Genomic DNA, 21878 nt, shown 5'->3' on the forward strand with positions numbered 1-21878 from the left:
AAGCTGCAAACTTTTTGAGTATCTGGTTACCAGCTCCTGAAGTGAAATACTTAACCCTCCCATACACTGTGCCTCAGAGTGGTAAAGGACGAGCACTACACTGAAGTGGAAAATGAAGCAGAGTTTGTCACAAGAACCAGTTCAGAATTACTCAAGAGGAACCCATTCAAAGCTGCTTTTTCAACATCAGTTTGGAGCTCTGGTGCTGAATTCAAGGTGATAGAAAGGCACCACCATCCTCAGCCAAAATTTTTCCCTCTTGGATAGTCCCTGGCACCCATTTGATTAAAGAAGGGGACTGACAGCTCTTTCCTTGAAATTTTGAATTAACAAGACACATTTATGTAAAAGAGAAAGTCCCAGGGTCAGGAACTAAATTAATGGTGTTGTCTCTCTTCTGAAGGTCCCAAGCACAGAGCTACAGCCCAGGCAGAGCTGCACCGTCATAGAGATCCCTGTGACTGCCACGCCCTGCTCTTCTTCCCGTTGGCTCCGAGACACACCTGTGTGGGAAGTGCAGCAGAACACCCACTGATAGCAGCACTTATTCTCCTCTTATTTGAGCAAAAGTGTCTCAGTTTCACTACTTTTTTGTCACCATTCTTGAAAAACTGTTGGTTTGAACTCTTGCAGCAGATGTGGACTCAAGTCCCTTCTGGGTGAGGAGGTCCTAAGTTGATGAGGATTTTGAAGAGGAGGATAATAAGTGGCTTTTTATCTTTCTGTTAGAAATTAATGGCAGGAGAAGCCCTGTTTGACATTTTATTAACCAGGTGCTGGAGGGTGCCCTCTGTACTTGTGTCCTTCCCTGTGCAGAAATAATTTCAGTGGGAGTTTTGCAGTCTTAGTTTTCAGGGATAGAGTCTTATTCACCTACTCTTGTACACCTCTGCACTTTTTTCTTCCTTTTTTCTTCTTTTAGACATATAGAGAACATCATTTCAGAGGTTTATTTCTGTCTGTATTTATGTACTGTACCTTTTGCATAATTTGCATCATTTGAGGCTGTTTTAAAAAAAAGTGCTTGCATTACTTTTGGGAATTGAAGCATGGAAGGAAAGAAAATTACATGTTTATCTTTATTTGATTTCTTAATTTGAGATGCAGGGATAAGTTAATTAATTGACAAAGAGGTTTTAGATTTATCCCATTAGAACATAGGGCTGGGACTGCTGAGCAGTTAACTGTTTTTGACATGTCAAGAACCTGAGAAGATTGCTTTTTGTTACATATTGGTTTTTTCTCACTTCAGGCTAAGATACTTCTATATTTGTTTTAATATTTTGCTAAGTAGTAGGAATGCTAATGGTAGCTAACAGGAAAGGATCTCTGCTTCCAATAGCTTACACTGACTGATTATTTTGCTGAGAAAATATAGCGATGGTTTTATACTACAGTTACATAGCTCTGTTTCCATGCCTTCTCGATGGTGTGGAGATTCAGAGTTCTTGCTAGATTCTGGTACAAGACAGGTAAAGATCAGCTGATAAGAACTAGTAGTAGTATCATAGAATGCTAATATTGCCAATAACTAATAATTAAATTTTTGTCTGGAGATAATTATTCAGAAACTCAGTCAACAAGCAATGACTCTGTTGTGCTAAGTTCTGTATCTGAAAATTTCAGTCTAAATATCCAAGTCAGACAGATAAGACATTCGTGCTTAATTCAATGTTCTCTCTGCTCTATATGTTTGGCAGAGACACTTAGTCATAGACAGATCACTAAGTTAAAGCATTTATGAGATGCTCGAAGGTTTCACCCTAGCCAAACTCTTGCTCTGGCACAATTCTCCTTGTGTCATTCAATTTCTAATCCCTTTCCAGGCCAGTAGTGCATTAGCTATGTGGTAGAAAAAAAGTCAAAAGTATTTTCATATTCCATTCAGGTATCAAGTTATTTAATCAAAACCCTAAAGAGTGAAGCCCAGACTTGGTTTATACTAGGGCTTTATTTCCTCATCAACTATCTGATTGAATGCAACTGCAAATTATTGCGTTTTTAGCAAAGCATTATTTCATCTTGGGCTCATGCTTCATATCTTTCAGAATGAAAAAAAAAAAGGAAGAATTTTTTCAGCTTATTTTAAAGACTTGCTTAGGTAAGCTTTATGACATACCTGCAGGAGTTGAAACAATACATGTCTTTGAGGAGTAAAAAGACATCAGTGACATTTCATATTGACCTAATCACAAAGGGAATATATTGCATAGTCGAATTCCTCTCCAACACATAGAACATTACAGGGTAATTTGGACTGGAAGAGGTCTCAGTAGGCTTCTAGCCCAGCCTCATGCTCAAAAGTTCAGAACAGATTGCTCTGGGCTGTACCTGGAGCGTGTGCTTCAAAACCTCCAGGGACAGAGGCTGCACATCTCCTCTGGGCAGCCTGGGTCCTCTGCTTGGTTGTCCTCATGGGAAACATTTCTTCTGTCCAGTTTGAACCTCTATAGTTTCACTTAATGCCCTTTGTCTCTCAGCCTCCAGACACACACTGCTGGGAGAAACCTGTCTCCATTTCCTTGACAAGCTCCCTGTAGGTGCTGGGGGCTTCTCTGTGGTCCCCTCAGAGACATTTCCTCTCCATGTGAACAAGGTCTGGTCCCTCACAGCCTGTCCTCATAGGACATATGCTCTGTTCCTGATCATCGTGGAATCCCTCCACTGGACTCACTCCAGTTTATCAATGCCTTTCCCATACTGTGGAGCCCCAAACTGAATGCAGTGCAGTGCTCTAGATGTGGTCTAACAGCTGCTGAGTACAGGGAATAATCACTTTCCTTTATCTGCTGGCTGTGCTTCTACCAACACAGCCCAGGGCACTGTTGGTCTTCATTGCTGCCAAGGCTCACCGTGGGCCTGGGCTGACCCACTGGCACACCTCCTCTGCAGAACTGCTCACCAGACTGCCTTGTTGAAAGGGTTTATTCCTCCCAGCAGAACCACATTGCATTTGTCCTTGCTGAATTTCACAACATTCCCGTTGGGCCATTATTTGAACTTGACTTCAGGCAGGGCTGGAAATATACAGGGAAACAATTGAAAGGATATGATTGAATTCAGAGGTTGCTCTTGAATCATTCAGGACAGAAATTTAAATACATTAAAGGGAAAAAGGATGTGCAAAGGGATTTCAATGAAATTTTGAAATACCTTGAAATACAGTGACTGAGTCTTTTATCAAGCTGTGTAGGGCGTTAGTGTAGTGCAAAACCTGCTGCTGTATAAGCAGAGCCCACAATCCTTTGACCAGGAAAAAATTCATTAGTTGCCACAGCATGGAGCCCTATATCTAGCAGCAGAGAGATATATGAAGTGCACATCAGGTGTTTGAGGCAGTAGGAGATGCTGTGTATGTACTCACAGATACGTACATACACACAGTGTGTTAACAATAGGACTGACAAACTGCTGATGGGACAGCCCTGCACATGGGTGGGAGTGTATGCCTAGAAAATCCCCTACTTGTCATAGCATTTCATTAAAATGCAAATGGAGGCCTGAATATAATATATTTTAGGTCCTGAATATAAACCAAGTTACACAGGCATAACCTGTATAACCTCACTGTTCTACTCAATCCCTAAATTAGGCCTTTTTGAGGGTTATTTAGGCTTAAGGAAGGACATGAATTTAAAATGAAATAGCTGTTCTAATTTTTCATGTAAACAAGCTCTTATTTGATTTTTTCTGTAATTATTCAGTAGCATGAAAATTAAAGACTATATTCCCTTTCAAAAAACTCTATTAAATATTTCACCCAAATGACTTGATTATATCATTTTAACGAATATAGAAAACATTCATCAGCACAAAAAGTCATTAATTATAACATGGCAGAAAACCACTGAAATAGACAACAATGGTTTTTTAACATGTTAAAGAACTCTTTACTCAGACTATCACACGGTCATCTTGTGGGCAATGTATTTACCAGTAATTCATAAAGGCCTCTCAGTGCTTTACATATCCCCCTATGTATTTCAGTAGGAATCAACCCTGCTAAGGCTGATTTGTTCCACAGTAGCCTGTGTACACAAAAGACAGAGGAATTTATTTTAAAAAGTGGTTCCTGGTTTCAGGAGTCATCTCTCTTTTCACAAATGCAACTTGATCAAAACTGAAGACTTCGTGAAAGGAGATATTGCACCCAGAAGAAAGTCAAAGAGATTCTGAAAATGGTTTAAAGCCACATTGGTACTACCAGCTACTGCAGTTCTTACAACTGAGGATTAAGTTATATGTCTGTGTGGATGATGCATTTTTAGCTCTGCAAAACTTTGGACATGGAATTTTTTCCTTGAATGCCATCCCTTTCTTGGTCCATTTGTCCAATAAATGGAGAGCAATCAACTTCAAAGAGAATCTCAAACAATAGGTAATATCAAGTGCCTGAAATCTGAAATGCTCCCAAATACTCAGAGAAGAGAAATTCTGAAGAAAAAAACTGTGACACTGTCCGGAAAAACACCCTAAAGAATGAAGAGTGCATGCTGATTTCTTGCAGAAAATGTGAAAGCAGCATGATTTTTTGGTCTTAATATCTTAACCAATTGAAACATAGTAGCAAGATTGTGTGGTGTCCAAAAAATAAGTAGGTGTGGTTTAGAAGTTAGGAGATTATATCTGTAGTTAAAAATTCCCAAATAGCAGTATCATTTTATTCACCTTTTGATTTCTGGGGGTGTTTGTTGGGGTTTTTTGTTTGTTTGGTTTGGTTTTTGAATTTTTGTTTGTTTTGGTTTTGGGATTTTGTTTTGGTTTGGTTTTTATTTTTGTTTTTTTTTTTTTTTAAGATTTCCGATACCAATCTTCTTCAAGCATTTAGGCTATAAACAGAATATTGTTTTTTTCCACATGGATGCTGAGGTTTCCTATCAGTGGTGCCACTGCCTGGAAAGCATCAGATGAAGGGAGACCTAGGCTAAGTCTGAGAGAGGCTGGAATGCTGAGAGTACAGTGGACACTCCTGCACTAGTGTGTGACAGGAAGACCTACTGGAGATTTCCCTGGGCTATGTTTTTGGATGGTCTAAAGTAGTTTAATTCTGCAGAAGTCAATGGAATGGTGTTGATTCACACCATATGGGTATTTGGCTAAATCATTGTCTGGCAGAATTACAGAGCTATAAAGGTGGCAGTGCTCTTCCACTGTCACTCTTTGGGGGTTGATTTGATATTTACTGAAAGGAAACAATAATTGAGGCACCGATATTTGCTTGACAGATAATACTCATGGCAACCCTCTCTCAGGCATTTATTGTGTACACAGCTATTGAGAACACTGATAGTTTTCCTTCAGTTGATGACATAATAAAATACTACAATTAGTACAAAACACACTCAGCATTCAAAATGTCATCCTCCAGTGATATTTATTGTTCTTGTGACCGACAGATTTTAGTGGAAAAGAATGAATTAATTTAAGTGATATTTGCATATGTTTTTAAATTGTTGCTGATTGATTTGAATTAGATAAAGCAATGTGATTTCCAGATTTTTGTTTTCTCACCAGGACCACTTACTTCTTTTTGAGGTCTTCCATTAATCTCTCTAATTTATTGAGTAAATTGATATTTATTTCATCATGGATAGGTGCATTTCCTATGACATTTCCTATGATAAGCAAATGCTTGGTGTTTTGTTTCAGCAGTATGTCACTGAAAGGAAACAATTACTTGTCTCTGCATGCTTTTCTGGCCCTAGGGTCATAAGAATAGGAAGTAAGGTCATCCTTGCAGAAGGAGGCTGCACTAGCATGATGACATTCAGGGGAACAAGGTTGCTTTTCTAATTTTGTTATAGTCAGGTGCTGTGATGGTGCAATGGTATCTAACAGAATCAATAGAAGGAAGAGGACAGTGTTTTTGCTATGGAGACAGAAATGATAAAAAGAACCCCCAAAGAATTAGCGAGGGAGATAATGACACACAAGACCCTGGTAACTCTGCCCTGTTACTACCTAGCAGAATATTTGGTGAGTTTTGATTGCCTCATTTACTATCAGACACTTGCCATACAGCATTAAATTATCACATAAGTCTTTTGACAGATAGACAGATAGATAACCATAGAACAAATGCATGCAAACCTTTATCAGCATGAACTTGGGATGCTTGCTGAGGTACATCCTCATCAGACATTAAACCCAAGTGAGAACTCAGCTCTGAGCCTTGAAATTTGTATAAATCATTAAAGCTACGTAGCATATGCAGCATCACCCCTTACCTCAGTGCCTGCTGAGGTTGGAGTGCAATAATGGTTACACTTACTTCTGTATTGAAATAAGATAAAGTCAGTAAGAAACTCCTGTTTGCTGCAGCTAAATCACATCTAATTCTGGAACTGAAGAAGGGCAGAGTGAGGAAGGGACTTCTAGAGGTCATCTGGTCCAAGCTCTGGCTAGAAGCAAGTCCATTGAAATCACACTGCTCAGGATCTTGTCCAGTCAAATTTTGAGTATCTCTGTTGATGAAGATGCTATATTATCTCTGATCAGACTAATTGAATGTTTGACTGCCCTGAGGGGCAATTTTTGTCTCCTAATTTCTAATTGAAGTTTCCTACATTGTAACTTGTGTCTCTGTCTCTCATCCTGTCTTTTGGGAGAAGTCTGTTTCTGCCCTGTCTGTACACTTCTATTAGCCGTCTGAAAACAGCAAGAAGATTAATCTATTCTTAAGATTCCATAAACCCAGCTGTCAGCCACCCCTTGTACACCCTGTGCTCCCGACCCCTGCTAAGGTCCAGGAAAAAAAGGGGAAGCACAAGGACTCTTTCTTTCCTTCTCTTGTTTTCTTCTTCTGTTCCTAGGTGCTCAAAGCAGATATTGGTGCTGATGCTGGAGGTCAGCGGGAACCAGGGAAAGAGGGATTACTCATGCAGGTGTGATCTAAGCAGGCTGCTGGGACTCATGACTGTGAATGCAAGAAATTGAATTGCAAGCCCAGGCTAAATGGGAAGCAACCAGTCAGGGAGAATTACATACAAGCGTTATCCTGATATGGGCCAAAGTCTCAGCTCAGAGTCCACAAACTTTTTGAGGAAAAAGCTAGTTCCTTTGGTGTAAGACTTCTCTTCAGCACAGCAGATACCAATAAAAATTTTGACCACATGACGCATCATGTGCAGGTGCTGTTTATCTTCAGCACAGGTATTTTTATAATTTAAAGAGAATTTTAAAAGGTGATATCATGGGAGAATACGTGCTTGTATTCTTCTACCTGAATGTCAATACTGAGCAGTAAGTACAAAGTATGCACCAAGCAAAGAGGAGTGATGTGCATCGATGGTACACAGACTCATTCAGTTCACCTCTGACAAGGTTGGATTCAGTGAGGCTGGCTATTTTCATAGATAAATTAGATGTGCATGCTCATCTGGCACAGCAAACCTTTCTTCCAGTCACCGCATGACTGCATTGTTAAATACAGAATATCTGATGGTGTGCAATGAGCTTAACTTCTGAGGGCACGTTTGATTCTACCAGACTCATTCCCATTCCTTTAACTACCATAAGTTTGAATGGGGCAATGGAGTGGAGAGGAAATGACGGAGTGGCTCAGTTCTTCCCTGCCTCTTCCCCCATCCTGCACAGCTGGGTTTGCAGGATGGGAACTGCACATTCTCTTCCTTGAGATTTGTTGGAGACGCTCCATTCCCTTGGAGATCCTACAGCTGAGTATATGCAGATTGCTGGTTAACACTTTTTCATTGTACTCACAGTAACTGCTCCTGTGCAGTAGTACCCAGCAGCTTTCTGGGGCTCATCTACTTGTAAAAATCCAATGAAATCTGAGGGGACATGGCAATTTCTTGCACCTGTCAAAATCTTATTCCGTTGCCAATGCGCAGCATGTCACAGAAGCATTTTCAGTAGTGGGAAATAAAGTCTGGTTAATCTCTATAAAGCCCAGAAATAGTGATTCTTACGCAAGGATAGCAATGTCTACAAATTTAAGGTAGCTGTAGATTCAACAGAATACTGACTGAGATACAGGGGCTTTCATGGCACAGTCTAGTGAATCATAAAGATGTGCATGTACAAACAGTTTTTAAATTTCAGTTTAAACATCGAATTGCCATGCAACATCCACATAACTTTGTCACAATGTTTAGTGGGAAGCACTTAGAGCAAAATATAACCCTCTCAGCCAAATACTTGTCAAAGAGAAATATTCATGTCTTTCGGTGTGGCTATAGAGGCAAACTGCAGTTAAGAAAAATGACAACATTTTTAATAGAACTCTTTATTTTAGGTTGATTTTTCATGAAATATTTCACAGCCCTGGGGTGCATATATAATTATTTACTGCAGGATTTAATTAAAATACAAAAATTAAAAAAAATACAAATATTTTTTGGGAAAAAAAAAATCTGTCCTGAAATACCAGTGCTACAGTATTGCAGGCAAAATAAATAGGGCGACACAATTTTGAAGTTCACATTTATTACATGAATGCTTTGAAGTCCTATTTATGGGCCAAATTCAAAAAACAGTAGAGGAGATCCCTGTGGGTGAGGAATTTGTACTGTGGGGTGGGAGAAGCAAGTAGGATCCACATGTGACTCCTGTATCTCTCAATGCCACCTTCTTCTCTCCCATGAGGGATGGCTGGTTGCTCCTCATAGTCATAGAATTTTATTTAAAAACCAGCAATTTTTTTTTAAATTTAAAAACCAGCAACAAAACCTCTCCTGCCTTACCCTATAACTGATTTCACTGCTGCCGAGTTAGTCATCTATATGAAGAGATTGGCAGGGTTTGGCCCAAAACAGTTGTTGCAATAACCTGCCGATATGTAAGTAGGTAACTGTAACTTGCACTCAGTTGTGGACAGATGACTTATTATGGTTCATCGAGCTTTGGGTTGGGATAGGAGATTACTGTGGGTGTATAGAAGATTCCATTTGTGGGAACTGGACCTCTTGGTGGATTTGTGTTGTGAAGGAAGGCAGAAGAAGGGAAAGCTGTACACATACTCCCAACACTGGATGTCCTAAACGATAAAACACATATTTCACTGATAAGATAGTAAATTGGCTGGCATTCGTGGGACATGTGGCTCTCTCAGAGAGCAAACCTGTTCAGCAATAATCTGGGGAAGTTCTCTGCTTATGTCTTTAAAGGGAACTGCTGAACAGAAATGCTTGTTATGCAGAAAAACCAGGTATGGTAGAAAAGAATATATGCAACTCACAACTTCAAATAAATTTAATGTATCATATGTGATATACATCTTCCCTTGAAAATAATCATAGCATCATTTAGACTGGAAAAGGCCTTTAAGATCCTCAAGTCTGACCATCAACTGCCAAATTCTCAAGTGCCACATCTACACGTCTTTTAAGTACCTCCAGGGCTGGTGACTCAACCACTCCCCTCGGGAGCCTGTTCCAGTGCTTGACGACCATTTCTGTCATGAAATTTTTCCTAATATCCAGTCTAAACTCACCTGGTGCAACTTGAGGCTATTTCCACTTGTCCTGTCACCTGTTATCTGGGAGCAGAAACTGATGCCCACCTCACTACAACCTTCTGTCAGACAGTTAAAGAGAGCGATAAGGTCTTCCCTGAGCCTCGTTTTCTCCAGGCTAAACAACCCCAGCTCCCTCAGCCACCTCTCATATAACTTGTGCTCCAGACCCTTCACCAGCTCTATTGCCCTTTTCTGGACACATTTCTGTAAGTCAATGTCCTTCTTTTAGTGAGGGGCCCAAAACAGGGACACAGGACTTGAGGTGTGGCCTCACCAGTGCTGAGTACAAGGGGGCACTGTCACTGCCCTGGTTGTGCTGGCCACACTATTGCTGATACAACCCAGGATGCCATTGGCTTTCTTGGCCACCTGGGCACCCTGATGGCTCATGTTCAGCTGCCCAGGTTCTTTTCTGCTGGGCTGCTTTCCAGCCATTCTGCCCCAGTCTGTAGTATTGCAAATGCCATGCTGCAGGTGTGCAAAAAGCCAGTATTTTCAAACTTTCCTGATCAAAGGGCATAGTTGCAGGGGTAGGCTGTATGCATGCATGTGGAAAATGTGCAACACTCCCATCAGCTACAGGAGAGTCAGGGCTTCCCAGAACTCCTCTCTAAGTGATCTTAATGGATGAATACAACAGATTTTATCCTCTGTTTCTTCCAGGTGCTTTTTTAATAGCACTGCTGGAGACAATAGCTTTCGTTTGCACAAGTGGCCTCAGTTTCCAGTAAACATCATCCATGCTGACACCCTGAAGGGGAATCTGAAAGAAGAATCGATTTGTACTCAAGCCCAAGGTATTCTGTCTGTCCTTGGCTTGCACATGTGTTGCTGTCTGATTCAGGTTAAGAGAGTATAAAAATGCTACTGACAACTACCCTTAGGGATTCTTACCATGCGGAATAATTATCAGGGCTCTGGGGAAGCTGTAAGGGAGCTTCCTTTCCCCTTCAGGGACTCTGTTGTTTAAGTCAAGCTCCCTTGGTATTTGCACAGATCTCTCTGTATGATGGACCAGAATTTAAAGCAAACAAACAGGTAGCTATGAACAGACAAAACCAAACAAAAAACTATTTATCCAACAGAGAATCCTGCAGCCAGACCTAGACAAGAAAATGTTGTTAAGGGTACGTGTTCCCAGAGCAGCTGCTGGCATGTTCAGTGGGAATCACTACCTCCTCTGTGTGATGAAAACCAGGTCATTTACTGAGTACCTGAACATGAATTTAATAGCCTCACTGGGGTGGATGTGGTTTTTCTCTGAGGAACTCTTGTCCTTATGTTACATCTTTGGAAAAGGACACACTTCTCCCTGCCGCATCCCTAAAAAGAAAAATAAAAAAAAACCCCAACTGCTGTAAATCAAGGAAAATTCATAACTTGCTTGAGGTATAACAGCTGTTGATTTAAGACTCAACATCTTTGGGACCACATTGCTTCTAGGAAGATAAAAATCTTTCTGACAAAGTTGGGACCATAAAAATCATAAGGCTTTAGTCAACAGTTAGAGAGGATTTGCATCTCCCTTATAATAAATAACAATAATAATAGTTCACATTTATATCATGCTCCCCAGATTCAAAATGTTTTATATACATCAGGTAATTAATCATATTGAAATACTTTTTCTTGCAATACAGTGATATACAGTCCAAAATGTATCTCATAAAGGGGGCTGATGACTCATAAAATGCAGCATTTTCCTCACTATGTAACTATCACCGATTTTTAAAATGGCAAATATAAAAATCACACACTTTTATATTTATGCAGCCCATTCTTCAATTATTACATCTATGCATTGGCTGCTATGGTTAATTTGGGCTGGGAACATGACTGGAATTTGGATCTCCAGTCTGATTCTCTGGTCTCCTCATTCCATTCCCTGGAATTTTTTCACCTTATGGGGGAATTGTGTCAGTTATCATCAGCCTGCTAAAGCTGATGTTCCCCAGCTCCTACTTAAGGTCTGTGGGCAAAATGGGCTCCATCGGGGGACAGGTCAGAGCAGGTACCAGTCTGAGGGGCAGAATGGGGGTTACTCCCCTCTCTGCAAGGTCTGCAGAGACCATGGAGGGAGAACAGCATTGGCAGCTCTTGTAAATACACCCTGAAGTCCTTTTTACTGTGTTTTGGGAATGTAAAGGAGACCTGAAAGGGATATGTCCCAAATTTTCTCTCCCCTTTTATCCCTCTCCTTGTACATCCCATCTCATGCAATGTCCCTGAAGGAACAAATCAAACCTATAGTGCAAAGAGGTTTTTGACAGCACAGTTTCTAGCACATATTTCTTGACTGACAGTGTATTTGGTTTACATGGCAAGATTTTGGTTGCGGGGGGTCTGCAGCATTGGCTTCTGTGAGAAGCTGCCAGAAGCTACACCCATGTATGACAGGGCCAAATCCAGCTGACTCCAAGACCGACCCGCTGCTGGCCAAGGCTGAGCCCATCAGTGATGGTGGTAATGCCTTTGGGATAACAGATTTCAGAGGGGTGAAACAAAGCCTGTGCAACAGCAGTCAGAGAGCAGAGCGACAAAATGTGAGAGCAACAACCATGAAGACATCGTGGTCAGTGGAGAAGGAAGGGGAGAAGGTGCTCCAAGTGCTGGAGCAGAGGTTCCCCTGCAGCCCAGGGTGAAGACCATGATGAGGCAGGCTCTCCCTCTGCAGCCCATGGAGGTCCCCACACTCAAACAGACTGAAGCCTGAAGGAGGCTGGAACACTGGGATAAGCCCATGCTGGAACAGGGTTGTGGTAGGACCCATGGCCCTGTGGAGAAAGGTGCCCACTGGAGTACATTTGCTGGCAGGGACTCACGCTGGAGCAGTTTGTTACTGAGGGACTTCAGCCTGTGAGAAAGATCCACACTGGAGCAATTTGTCAAGAGCTGCAGCCTGTGGAGAGGACTCTGGTTGAAGTCTGTGCAGGACTGTCTTTCCAGTGAGGGACTCCACACCAACCAGAGCAGGGGAAGAGTGTGAGGGGACCTCCTCCCCCTGAGGAGGAAGGAGCAGTTGAGACTCCACCACTGGAGTGGAGGAGGTAGAGAAAATTGGAAATAAAATTAAGCCTATGAAGAAGGGAGGGGTTGGAGGAAGGTGCTTTAAGATTTGTTTCTATTGTCTCATTATCCTGCTCTGATTTGATTGGTAATAAATTTAATTAATTTCCCCAAGTCAAGGCTGTTTTGCCCATGATGGTAACTGGTGAGTGATCTCTCCCCGTCCTTATGTCAACTTGTGAGCCTTTGTTTGTATTTTCTCTCTCCTGTCCAGCTGAGTAGGGGAGGGATAGAGCAGCTTTAGTGGGCACCTGTTGTCCAGCCAGAGTCAGTCTGCCACAGACAGTCAATGTTTTGTGAGACTCCTATGAGTCAAAAAATACTGCTGACTTATTGACGATAATGAGAGTTTTCCTGCAGTTTCCTAGCAAAAAAAAAAAATCCTTGTGTCCCCAGTGCAGAGGACATGGCCTCAAAAGTTGGAAGCACAAAATAGGGTTGTAACTAGGGATTTCTCCTATCATATGCAGTACTTTTATTCAAAAAGATTGGGTAAGTATATAGCTTTCACCATTGTTTACTGCTTCTTACTTGCAGATGAATGTAGGCAAAAATCCAATAATCTTTAAACTGACTAAAGATGAAGCCAAACTCAAGCCAACCTTTGCACCAGGTGCCTATACTAGTGACTTTTCATGCTAATGTATTTTCCTTTTTCTTTAACTTGCTAATTACTGCCACAACTATGGTGGCATTTTTCCATAGTAAACGATAAGGTAATTGCATAGCTGTGGAATTATCTTCTTGGATGAGATTGTTGTTAAGTACTTTTCTTTCTCTCTGTAGAAATTTTGAAAGACTGCATTTTAGGTCTTGACTTTTATTTATATGAATGCTACTTTATATCTTATAAGTAATATCAGAATCATTACAGGGAATGCAGAAATAGTTTACTAAGTCTACAAGGCCCTTTTAAGATGACAGAGTGGTACAAAGTGTCATTAAACATTCATGAGAATCAGACTGTTGGGACTTTTGTTTAGCTCAGATCCACACTTGGTTTAAATCAGTTTGTTGACTGAAAAGGTGTGACAGCAAAGGAACCCAAAACCTGTGGAGTTTTCTCTCCTCTTAGAGGTAGGCCTTTTTGCACAACAAATGAGATTATAGCATCCTAAAAAATTTTCAGCAGCTACCAGTATGTGTCTTTCAGGGCACTCAATTCTGCCAGGGCCAACATATCACAGATCCTGAGGCAGGTCTGGATTCAAAATGTCAGCAGCCCTAAGTGACTTGCTGAGACCTCAGGAGAGGAGCAGCCACCTGCAGCCAGGAAAGCCTCTGTAAGTCAGCATTGGGGGAGGAAGGACCTGGATGCATCCAGCCATGGCTGTCAGCTGCTGGCTGGCATGTAGCCCTAGCCTGCCCCTTTCCTCCATCCCTATTTTCCAGAGTCCTGCCTCCCGTGGTGTAGCTCTGGGCTCTCTAGCAGAAACCCTTACTTGAATAAGCATGCTTAGAGGTATTTAAATGCTCTAGTGAGTCTTGAAATGCTTTACCTCAACTATGAAAGGCCACTTTGAACAAAGGGGATAATTGACCTCTCCTTATGATGGGGATGATGATGACTCCTGACTACTATATCTGCTTGCTGCTTTTTCCTTTTGTTACCACTGATGAGCCACCATTACCATGGAAGGATGAGCCATATAAATCTCTGCTTTGTGCTTTGTCAGAAAGGAAACTGCTTGAGTTCAGGCTGCAGCATCCTTGTTGCTGATGATGCATGACGTCAGACACATGGAGCCAGTTTTCTGCTTCAAGATCCACTTTGCAGGATTGCCCAATTGCACAACATAACTTTTCTTTGGAACTTCATCAGATTTGAGCTGACAGTTGTCAACATGTGAGATGTGAAGATGGAGCCTCTATGGTAGAAGTTATAAATAGTTTCTTTTTAGGCTAGAAACTGTACTTTAATCAGTAACACATAATACTTCAGTGAAAGGTGCACCTTGCTTCCAGGAAAGTATTTTTTGTATATTATCGTATCACATGAACAATGTTTATATCGTCACTGAAAGAGTACTGTCAAGACCTCATACTTACAGAGTAAACCCTGTGCTTTTTTTGCACATTTGAAAATGATTGTGTTTAGCTATAATTTACATTTAAGACTGAAAACAAATGTTTGAGATATCTGAGCATGAGTTTTTTGCCCTCTTCACATTTCTAAACTGAGCAACATTGTTGGCTGAGTGAGAGGAAGACTAATGAAAGCTTTGCTGGTAAACAGGGATGAGCACTGTTCATCAGCTTTTAATTCATGTAATTGCTAAGGAACTGACAATAATATATGTGTAACCACTTAGTGATAAGTAGAAAACAGGTAAGGATAAAGGTATCATATGTCTTGAAATTGCCATGAAACTAATACATAAAAGTACTCCCACACTGCAAATGTCTATGTATACAAATGCTCTGAATAGATGCTCAGGCTACTATAAAAAGGATAAATTCTCAGAATCTACAGAAGACCTCATAAGAAACAGGTCAGAATGTGGAGCTAGCTAGTGAGGAACTGTGCAGGAGAGGGAAGTCCAAATGGCACGTCTTACATCTCACAGTTCTTTCAATACTTGTTTTTCTTAAAACGAGAAGGACAAAAGTGGATAGAGCCTCCAGCCAAGGTGTGTGAAACAGAGGGCCAACCCTCCTCTCTTTGGAGGTATTGAAAGCCACATGTTCATATGCAGGGAGAGAATATTACCTTATGATTTATTTTGGGAGATATGGATCTGAATCCTTTTTGGGAAAACACATGCTCCAGGGAAGTGTTTAGTATCAAAGTTTTGAGTATAAGCATATAGTCTGCACTTAAATTACTCTTCGGTACCCAGGCCAGAGTCCCATGAGCACAGAGATAACAACATTGCTAAGCTGACTGTAGCAGTACTGCAGCAAATCTATGGTTTTGACTGTAGTATAGTTGTCTTACTTCCTCTGACACCTCTTCTGGAAGATCTGTTGAAGAGAAGTAATTTTTGGTATTGTCATATGAGAAGAAAACTCTCTGTGCAGGAATAGTTTTGACAGGAAATTGTAATGTCCATCCTCAGCCTTCTCACAACCTCTTCTGTCAATCCATATATTATTAATAGAGTTGTTTTAACACATTTTATACATTTTTTCTTTCAAGACTTTTATATCATTTTGATTGACATTAAGGTAATTACAGAAAAAAATTCTAAACCATTTCTTAAACATAAAAGAAAGTTCAGCTCTTTTTAATCATGCCTACATATTTGAAGATAGATGAACAACCTCTCCATAATCCTGGAAGCCCTGTAGAACATCCCTTTCACCGCATTCTTTTAGATCTGTAAGGAATAGTTAGGATAACCCTGTGTAGATTTAAGCCTTTGGAAAGAGTTTATTCTCCCCAGACATTACTGATATTTATTTTTATATTTTTAAATTTCAAAAGCAAAGGTCTTGTTATAGTCAAGTATAGTTCTTCCAAGCTAAACCTGACTAACATTTTACATTGTAGCACAGTGTGGAAAGAACAGAAATAAATAAATCAGCTGGTAAACCATTCTCATTCATTTTACATAGTACAAAACAAATACAGCTGCCATTTCCTAACTTTCACTGAAAATAAATTGAAAAAGTGTATCATTCTTTAACCTAGCAAAGAAATAGAGAATTGCCTAATATTCCACAATGCACATTACTTATGTAATATATATTACAAAGGGGGAAAAAAAAGAACAAAGGTGTGAGACGAAGTTGTAAAAGTGGATTATCATATCCCAGAATGATAAAAGACTCATTTGAAAAAAAAGAGAGAATAAAGAGGAAGGAAGGAATCAACTAAGAGTATTCAAAATAAATAGCAGTTGTTTCTATCTTCCTACACTGCTTTGCAGCTACTGTATGAAGCTGATAGCAGGGTAGGTGGGTGTTGTAAAAGTCCAATATTGGAATTGGCTCAAAATCTCAGATTTCTGAAATACTTTATAAAACTGAAGCATTATTTTTCAAGGATGTTGACATAATTATGTAGACTTTTCATCTGGAAAGTAAAAGAAACTTACTATCAATTTTCTTCCAGCTCGGTGGATTGAAGTTACAAAAGTAAAGCAAAGAGTAAGCCCCATGCTCCTTGTCAGTGTGTTCAGGTGCACATGAAGCTTTGGTAATCCAGGTGAATGAGCAGGGTTGTGCTACATAGAACATCATAGTTTTTCCAAACACCTACATAGAACATCATAGTTTTCCCAAACACCTGACCTCAGTCATGCTGAGGACAGTTTCGATCTTCACTCCTCATTGATCAGACTAAGCACTAAGCCTGGTAGTTTGATGAGTACAACTACATGATTTCATGCTTGCCCTCCTACTGTCTGATCATGCCAACAAAACTAATTCCAAAAGCAAAGAGACAATGATCAGTTTACAATGTCTCCTCTGACCCACGGAGTTTTGGACCAAGCAGCTATGCAGAAAGACATCTTAATTATTTTCATTTGACCCTTCTACTACTCTGGTTCATCCCAGATTCTGTCACTTTGTGACTCGTTACTACTGAAATCTCTAAGAATTGCATAATCACTATTTTGGATTTCAAAACCAGCGCAGTTGAGAAGTTGTCCATCTTAAGGGCTTCAGCTAGCCTGTGCCAAAGGATGGTTTTGATGGCCAGCTGACATGTCCAGAGTGCTGACAGCTAGTGAAACGTGCACTAGTGAGAAACCTGATCACAAAGATAAAGGGTATTTTATGCAATTTGCTTATACATTAAAACCACTGTCCAGTTTTCCTTGGAGCAGCTACTGATTACACATTAATTGCCCTTTAGAAAAGATCATTACCAAAGGCTAATAAGGTTTAATGCTGCCGAGGAGAAAACACTTCCTGTAAAATATTTTTTGATAATCAAGATATAATAACTTCCTTTGGAAAAAAATTGGCAGATTCTGTATTTAAGGGAAAGTAAAGAGTTGCATAGTGTTCAGGTTCTTCAGAGGACCTCAGGAGACACAGGACACAGATTATATTCTACTTTGTAGTAGCCTAATTGTGTCAGATTACATGGAGAAATAAACAAACATTTTTTCATATTATGTACCTGACAAGCATCTATTATAGCATCCTCCAGAAGCAATTTCCAGTGATCTGTATGTTTGTGCATAGTCTTACTAAAAAGTAAAAGAAATTGGAGAGTATATTTGACAGATAAAATTAGAAAATTAATGGACACGGATAATCCCCCCAGATATTCAGAAAAGGTTTATGAAGAACCAAATACAAAGGCGCAGGAGAGGAAATACTTCAATTTATGAAGAGAAAAGTGAATGGTACTACTGGTTTGCTTTTGTATTCCTTAGCATCATTAACTTACACACATTCATATAGTAGCTCCAAGAAGTCCTAACCAAGACTGGAACAATTTTATGTCAAACCCTTTGTATATACTAAATCTGACACAGTTTGATTCTCCTTTCTTCTCCCTCCTCCCCCAAAATATCTGTTTATACATTGTACTCAGAATTAAAAGCACACAAATTTTAACTGAATGCTAAATACTATTTCCATTACAATAATACTGCTTTGTCCATAGAGAGCTTTATGGTCACATAATGTGAATATTTTCCTGGTTTGTGAACAAAGGCATAGAATAATTTTGTTTTCACTTTAAACTGTCTGCTATTCCTTGTCGCAGTCTTGGGAAAGTGTATGATATAGTTCATACTTTTCCTCAATTCTTTTCAAATACAAGATTTAAAGTGTGTGTGAGTTGGGTGTATCTGTGCACACTTTAAATGTCATTATATGAAATTACGTGCATGACTGTTCATTTTGGAGCCACCGACAAAGCTCAAATTGATTTTGAACTTTACATCTGCCATAGGAATGCATTTTAACAGATGATGGAGAAATCTGCAATTTAATTTAGTGGCTACTTTGTAAGTGACAGGTCTTATATCTGCTGGAAATGATGGTGTTCAGGATATATTGTCAATAGAATCTGTCCAAAAGGATGTATTGTTTTCTTTGTATTTAGCATATTCTACCCAAGAGTATATTTTTTACATAATTTCCTTAATTAATCTTTATCGAACAAGAAGTTATTTGCAAGAAATTATTTTTAATATTTGGCACTGGGTAAAATACTCTTTTAGATGATGATTATTATACTTATCTTCAGTTTGGGGAGGTAGTACAAGAAGACAGCAATAAAATAAACTGCAGTCTGTGATATGCCTTAGATGTGGCATTGATTATGCAGCTGTGACTTTTCCATTGTGCCCCTGTTCCTACCACCCAGTCAAGCTCTTGACAATAATAATTCAGGTTCCCTTTCTATTTCTACAAAAAGCCTTTTGGCTCATCTGGCTTCTAAACAGGTGTAACCCTTTTTTCTGTACCACATTATGCACCTTGCCAAGGAGAGAAAGGCTGATTCAACTTTCCTGTCAAACCATCTCTTTTAAAGCGGTACCTTTGAAAGTGAGATCCAATATTTTGCTCATGTGGCTGGTCTCAAGTTTGGGAGGCAACAGAGCATTCCTGGTTATCCCAGGAATAAAATTCTTAAGCTTTAGTGCTGACATGGGAACATGGAATTTTTTTTCTGAATATCTCACTGAAAAATACGTATTGTGTTTCAGGTATTTCCAGTAAATTTGACCACAGATGAATAGACTTGTCATGGTTTTATTAAGGTGGAATTATTGATATGACAGAAGCTTTTCAGAAGATCAGTTCTGAGGTTTTTATTTGGGAAACATTTGCTTTGAAGTAAAAGGGACTTCAGCCCATGCAGAAACTGAAAAACCCAGGTTCTTCCTGTTGATATGTGTTTATCTTCTGTGTATTTGGGCTGAAGCCCTCCCCAAAACCTACTGGGAAGTTTCTGCTCTGGGGAGCTACCTCAGTGTCAGTGCCTTTCTGTGCAGGCCCCAGTAATGACATCCTGCAGTGCCATTGCCCACAGCCAACAGAGCCACATTTTTTTGAGGAACGATGCCTTGTATGTCCTCTGTTTTGGTTCTGTCAAGGTGGCTTCCCAGGATGTTTTGAATTCCTTCTGATTCAATGACTTACTGATGGACAAAAGGCCATCTCATTCTATTTTCATTCTTTCCATAATATTTTTGATAGCAGAGGGCCTAGGGACAAATGTTTTGCATTGGAAGTCTGGCCTCTGAACTTGTTGCAAGTTGGTGTGTGTGGATTTTTACACCTGCATAGACCATAGCTAAATATGATGAATGTTAAGACTGAGGCTTATGGAGCCAGCTACAAGGCTTAGCTGGACCACTCCATGTGGAATGAATAGTGGTTACATGGATCGTTCTCTGGTTTTAATCTAACTGATTTTAATTACACAATGTGGGTGCAAGTATGGATGTGCTGAATGGATAGATAATAATAATTAAAAAAAATCACCAGTTTATTCTTGTTTCTTTTTAGTTTGTTAAATCTCTACTGTAGCTGTCATGAGCCAAGACTGTGTATTCAGTACACCACATAGGATTTCATTAATCACTTCTTAAGCTAAATCTAGGCCTATTTTGCACGTTTGATCATAGACTCAGCCTATATTTGTGTTCTTGCTTGCCTGTTTTCCACTCAACCAGCACCTTCACTTTGCTCCTCTCACCCTGGACTCAATCTCCAGTGCTTATGCCATGAGACTTGCACATCATATGAACAGTGATCGGCTGCCTCCAGCTAAGGCATGGGGGCCTGACTTGCTACCCTATGCCCCAACCATTTGGTGATCAACCCCATGGTTGTAACCAACTGCCCAGGGGTGTCACATCAGGAAGCATCCTGTGGGCTGGCAGGGGTCTCAGCTAGAGGCAGGGGACTGGCAGTGGTCATTCCCTGGCAGTGGGGTGAAGGTTGGCTGGCCTTAGCTGTGGGGCCTCCCTGTGTCCAAATCTTAGCTCAGCACCATGATCCAGCTTCCTCAGCTCCCAACCTCAGCCTGGCCAAACAGGCTGTATGGGTACATCCCACTCATCCGAGAGCACATGCGGTTGTGACACCGTAACACTTGCGCCACTACAGCCTCCTCTAGGTTTCTACCATACAAGCTTAAAAATTAATAACTTAAAGAAAACAAGGGAAAAAAATAATTTAAGGAGCTTTTGATGAGGCCAGCTAATGTGTTCAGCTATCCAGAAAGGGAAGATTATATATGCAAGCTACAGAGAATGTTTGCAAACATTGTTGTTAATGTGCACACCTTATCAACATACATTGATTTTATATGCATCCTTTAATTTAAATAGCTTTGATTTTCTGTCTGGAAGACAAAAGAGAACATTAATAGCCATCGTTTACTGAATTTACAGAGCTGTGCATTAGTTCCTCTAAAATGATCTTCTGTTTGTTATGCTTTAACTATTAATATTTAAAAGAATATTACAAATACTGGAAACCTGAGTCATGTAGACATTATAGAAATAAATTGCATATTTGATATTAATTTACCCCATTACTTCCTATCATCCTCCATAAAATTGTATACTTCTTGCAAAGCTACCAATAGCAATCTCTGGGTGCCAGTTTATTACCTGTATAGATATCATTATTCCCCTGTGACAGCAAAGTCAAATTCAAGGCATTTTTCATAAACTAGGAAAAATTACCTTTCCAGTGACATATGACATAACCTTCAACTACTAAATGGATTCAAGAAAAATTCTCCTTTGGAAAAAGACCTTGCACATGATTTGTGAGCCTTAAAAATATTTCTTGAGAAAGTTAATTCTGAGAGACAACTGAGCAGTGTTTTCTCTTTATATTTAAACTGTACTATGGTATGATGCATTTCAGAATCAAAACTACAGAAAAAAAATTCGCTTTGCTATATTTTTGCTGTACAAAGACGGTTAGGCCCTTGTGCTGAGATCTGAGGTGTCATTGGAAATCTCACATAAAAATTTTATTTGTAAATGTCACGTTATGATTTTCAGCACTGAGGTGTTCCAGGAGATTGATGCTGTGATGAGTTGTCTGAGGAATGGAGACTAAAACCGAGGTGAGATATCTGGACACTGACAGGGAAGTTAAAGTAGGATGAAGTGGTTGAAGCAAAAAGCATCAGCTTTGGGGAGGAGAGGAAGACAAAAGGGTATTCGTAAAAAGAAGACACTCCTTCCAAAATCTCACCTGGGTTTAACCTTCCTTCTGCTGTTGGTAAAGATGTGTCTGTAAAGCCCATTGGCACCTGGACTCCTTCGTGCTGGCCCATATGTGGGATGATAACCTACAGATGCTCCTAAACCTCTCAGTTACTGAGATGCAATGAGTACACCATGCCTGCCCGTAGCTTAAGAAAGGGTTAATAAACGGCTTCATTACCTCCACTAGC

This window comes from Chiroxiphia lanceolata, chromosome 5, assembly GCF_009829145.1.
Source record: "Chiroxiphia lanceolata isolate bChiLan1 chromosome 5, bChiLan1.pri, whole genome shotgun sequence".
In the NCBI taxonomy this organism is placed as follows: domain Eukaryota; kingdom Metazoa; phylum Chordata; class Aves; order Passeriformes; family Pipridae; genus Chiroxiphia; species Chiroxiphia lanceolata.